Source organism: Tupaia chinensis, unplaced genomic scaffold, assembly GCF_000334495.1.
Source record: "Tupaia chinensis unplaced genomic scaffold, TupChi_1.0 Scaffold000063_1, whole genome shotgun sequence".
In the NCBI taxonomy this organism is placed as follows: domain Eukaryota; kingdom Metazoa; phylum Chordata; class Mammalia; order Scandentia; family Tupaiidae; genus Tupaia; species Tupaia belangeri.
In genome coordinates, this window is record NW_006159521.1 from 4,956,257 (window position 1) to 4,960,897 (window position 4,641).

The window sequence follows — 4,641 nt, forward strand, 5'->3', positions numbered from 1 at the left end:
TGTGGTCAAATCCAGAGGGTCAGCTGTGTTCTGATTTGAGTCTTTTAACTTCACAGTACTCATTACCATATTAAAAGCTCTGAGAAGTCCTGCAGTCAGGAAACACTTTTAAGTTTCCCTAACCTACTGTTTCCCTTCTTCTCTGTGTGTGGAATGCATTTTTCACAGCAAAGTGATGCATTAACATCCAGCAGACCAGTGTTCCTGACACCACCAGTTAGAAATGCTGGATTTGTTCATGTTCACTGGCTAAAATCAAACCTACTCTTACCTAAAATCTAACCTACCTTTTTCTTTTTTTAAAGAGAATTTTTTGCTATAGGGTACATGTACCCCCTGAAGAGACAGACAGAAAGTGAGAAATCACCCCTGAGGGGATGGCCACGCCACAGTCCCTTCTCTGTGCTCCTCTCGAGATTTGGGGCACTCATGCACACTTGCCCGGCTTCAGTTTTAAGCTGCGGGGTCCATGATGTGGGCTCGTAAGCTGACCACCTTCTGCAGCTGAGCGTGTCCCCTGAAAGCACTGAGCACCTCATCACAAACAAGCCTGTGCATTAACTCCGAATGGGAGGACGGCAGAGAAGGGTGTATCACAGCGCTCATCGCTGTGTCGAGCTGCAGCATAAGGGGGAGTTCTTCGAAGCCGTGTGGTTTAATACATCTGTCTCCTTGGCCGCTGTGCCAGCTTTTCATGACAGTGCTTTTCATCATCTGAAACATGTAATTGCTTTTGACGACAACAAGAGAATTGTGGCAACAGAACTCTCTGTGGTTTCCGAAAACACCGAGCTCCTAGCATCTCGGGTCCAGTCGAGTTCGGCAAATACAGGCTCGGGCTAGAGGGTTTTCAGAACCAAGAGGGGTCCCTGAGGGGCAGCTACCGAGCACAGCTACCTTGGTGACCTTTTTTTTAAAGTAAGGATTTATGGATGGAGGTGTGTCCCTCATATAAAGGTATGCTGGAAAACAGACTAGAAAATGGTATGGAGGAAGAGGCTCAAACGTGAGTCTTGTTTTGGAGTAGGGATGGCCCTCAGCTTTGTCTGAAGCCAGAAGCAGTCTTGATTCCCATTTGGATCCTAGACATGGCTTGTGTTTGAGAAACTGAGATCATAAAAAGAGACTGCAGATGAGAAGCCCAGACCCTTCTGTCTCTACCAGCCTCAATTTACACCTCTCTTTCGGCTTCCCACACAGATGAGAACCATTCAAGGGGACGCTATGGTCCTGCTGGAATTGTCAGTCTCCTCGAGTCCCGAGCTTACGAATTTCTAAACCTGCACATGCCAGCAGATCATCCCCGTCAAACAGAATAATCAGACACAGGCTGGCTGCTCAGCTGTGATGCTTGCTGGGCTTTTAGGACAGAGGCCACCACAAAGGGACTTCTAGAGCACAGGGCAAAAGGAGAGATGGTTTTCCTGAGGGCAAGGGCTCTGATCCTGTCTTCTGTGTGGTCCTCACAGAGGACAGAGACCCTGGATTGGGGTCAAGTCTGTGCCTCTCTCTCATCGGTGGTTTTGCTGAGCTTCTGACATCTCAGGAGGCCTGGTTAACCAGAAAGAAGAAACCAGCACACAGTGTTCAGTTCTCATTTCCTGGGACGAAGTGGACACTCGGGTAAGTGAAATTGGATAACCTAGGAACCAGTCATCAAAGGCTGTGCCCGAGAACACAGCCAGCAGACCTGCACACCGTTTAACCAGTAATCCTGGCCTCTCTTACTATTAAGGATTGTTGGTATTTCGTTTTAAATGGAATTTAAAGGGAAGACATCATGAGGGATGCTGACCTAAAATACACGTGAGAAGAGGAACCTTAGTGCAGTTTTGAGCATCTAGGTTGTACACTTCATTAAGATGCTGGTAGCCTGTTTTAGGTGTGTGTTCCCTTTTCCAAAGCCATATCTGAATGCCTCGTTACATAAATACATGAATCACTTCTGCCTCCGGGGAGTTTTAAAGTTGCTCATTTTGTCACCATAGCAACCAGAATCTTGGTTAGGATGGTTCTACCCTGGAAAATGGGTCTACAGAAATGCTTATTGAATGATAGTTCCCTTCCTACCTCCCCTTTCCCAACCAGGAGAAATGAACCCACCAGAGAGAGAGAAAGAGAGAGACTGCACCCCTCCACCCCTAGGGAAATAGTCACACCACAATCTCGTCTCTATTTCTCTCTCCCCTTGGGATTTTGGACACACACATACACCAATATAAGAATGCGCACACACACATGAGCATGTACTCCATGTGCTTTTCAAGCCACCAGGTCTGGAACTCACACCGTGCTGTTGGCTGCACACAGTCCAGTCACCTTAACCACTAGGCTATCAGCTGGCTCAGGTATGTCTTTAATTGCTGGGGACGCCAAGGCAAAAAGCGTTTGTGGCGTGAAAACCACGTTCTCTGCTCCTCTTTCTGGCTCTATTTAGGATATGAACAATTACTCAATTACACGGAAATAAAGGACTGAGTTATTTTATATAGTATCAGAGGTCAAAATTATACATATACATACATACACACACAGAAGTGCAAAGCTGTCTTTTTTTTTTTTAATGGAACAGTGTGGTAAAAAGGAAGAGCTGCCTCAGATTTTTCATTGAGTTTTTTTTTTTTTTTTAACCATTTTCAACACCCTCATCCTGATTTCTTTCTCAAGAACAAGCCGAGAGATACTCCAAGGAGAAGTTCCATTTCCCTTTAGAGGAGGCAGAGAACACGAGGAGGTTGCTTTCACCAAACCGTTGAGAGGCACTTCTATGGTCTTAATGCATTTTATTTCTTCCTACTTTAAAAACCCAAGCCCTGTCGTTTTCCTCTTCAGGAAATATGGGGGTGTAAAATAAGAAAATGGCCATCCTTTTGAAATCTTTCAAAAGGGAGAAGACACAGATCAGTCCCCTGGCCAGTCTACTTTAAAAAAAAAAAAATCCATGTATTTATTTATGTATTTATTTCTTGTGATCTTCAAGTTGCCTGGCCTGGAACTCGCACCATGGCCAGCCCTGTGGGAATTCAATGTCTCAACCACCATGTCACCCACTGGCCCAAATCTACCTTATTTTCTAATCCTGTGTAGACAAGGCTTCTGTAGAGGGACCCAGGCCACGTGCTCACCGACCTGAGAGACCAGACTCAGAACTCGCAGTGCCAGCCTGAGGATGGTCAGGACTTCCTCACCCGCAGCATCAGAGGAGACCCCTGTGCTGCCAGGGCGAGGGCGTGTGCTGCCCCTTCTCAGCTGGCTAGAGACTCCACCTCCTTATGAATAAAAAGAGAAAATCCCAATAGATTTCACACCAGAGCTGGCTACAGGATGACTGCTTGTCTCTTTCTCTGGGAGACATGAAGGCCTGGGCAGAGCTGCGCTAGACAGGCTCATCAGGTTTCCTTGATGGCCGAGGACACCGAGGCAGCCACCTGGTGCAAAGGATGCCTCAAAGAAGGGCCTTGAGCTTGCAGGTATCAATCTGCTGACAAACCGGGCGAAGTAGCAGCTCAGCAGGAGGCTGGCTCTGGATGCCTGCAAGAGTGATCGTTTTTTATCAGGGCAGCTTAGAAGTCAGAAGAACCTGGCTTTGAGTTCCTTCCTGAGGAGGCCGTTCCTTTCCTCTCTGTTGAAGTCCTTAGAATCAGTCTGGCAGTCATTCTGGCTCCCTTCCTTCAGTTCAGCACTGGGTCCTGCTGTGCAGTGCCCCGCCCAGTCCTGCTGGGTTTGGTTGACTTTCTTTAGAAAGTATTGAGCAACAACTGGTGAAGGAACTCCAAGGCTTGGTCTGAGGTTTGGGGAAGCACCCCACTCTTCTTGAGTATCTTCACAGTGTGCTCTCTGCACTGTCCTCTGGGTGTGCAGGAGGGATGCCAGGCTGCCCCAGCACAGCAGAGGGTGACGGGCAGGTCCTCATGCCCAAGCCCACCATCTTAGCTCATGCGTGGCTGTCACTTCATAACCTCTCCTGGGGGAGTCTATCCCTTAGAATCGTCAGAGCTACAAGCTGACAATGCTTTGCCAGAATGGGGTCACTCTCGCATAAGGCCCATCGTGGGGGGCCAGCAGGTGGCATGGTGGTTAAGGTGCTGGACTCCCACATGGCTGTGTGTACCCACGTTTCAGATTTGACCGCTTGAAAATCATGCCAGGTATGTGTTTGTGTGTGTGTACCCAAAATCCTGAGAGGAGAAGGGATTGTGGCATGGCCATCCCGTCTGGAGGGTGATTTCTCACTTTCCCTATCTGTCTCTGTGTGGCTAGCACACACGCTCTATGGCAAAAAAAAAAAAAAAAAAAAAATTACTTATGGCATACCTTCATATTCTCACTCCTTCCTCCTTCCCTACCCCCCTTCCTTCCCTATTCTATGTATACAGCATCTTCTGATGGAAATTCCAGGACCTGCTTCCTTCCCTACTATTCCTCCTCTTTTCCCTGTCTCTTTTCCTGTTGCCTGTCTTTCCTCTCTCCCCTGCAATGACCCTCTCGCCCTCTTTTTCAGTATGAGGTTGGCCACAGTGGGGGAGGGGGAGGGAAGGATGCGGATGTCTGGGAGAGATCACCGGGAGACAGAGGCAGTAGCTGCGACAGTTGTCCTCTGCGTGCCGTGACAACTTTTCCCTGAGTATTTGCTTCCGACGG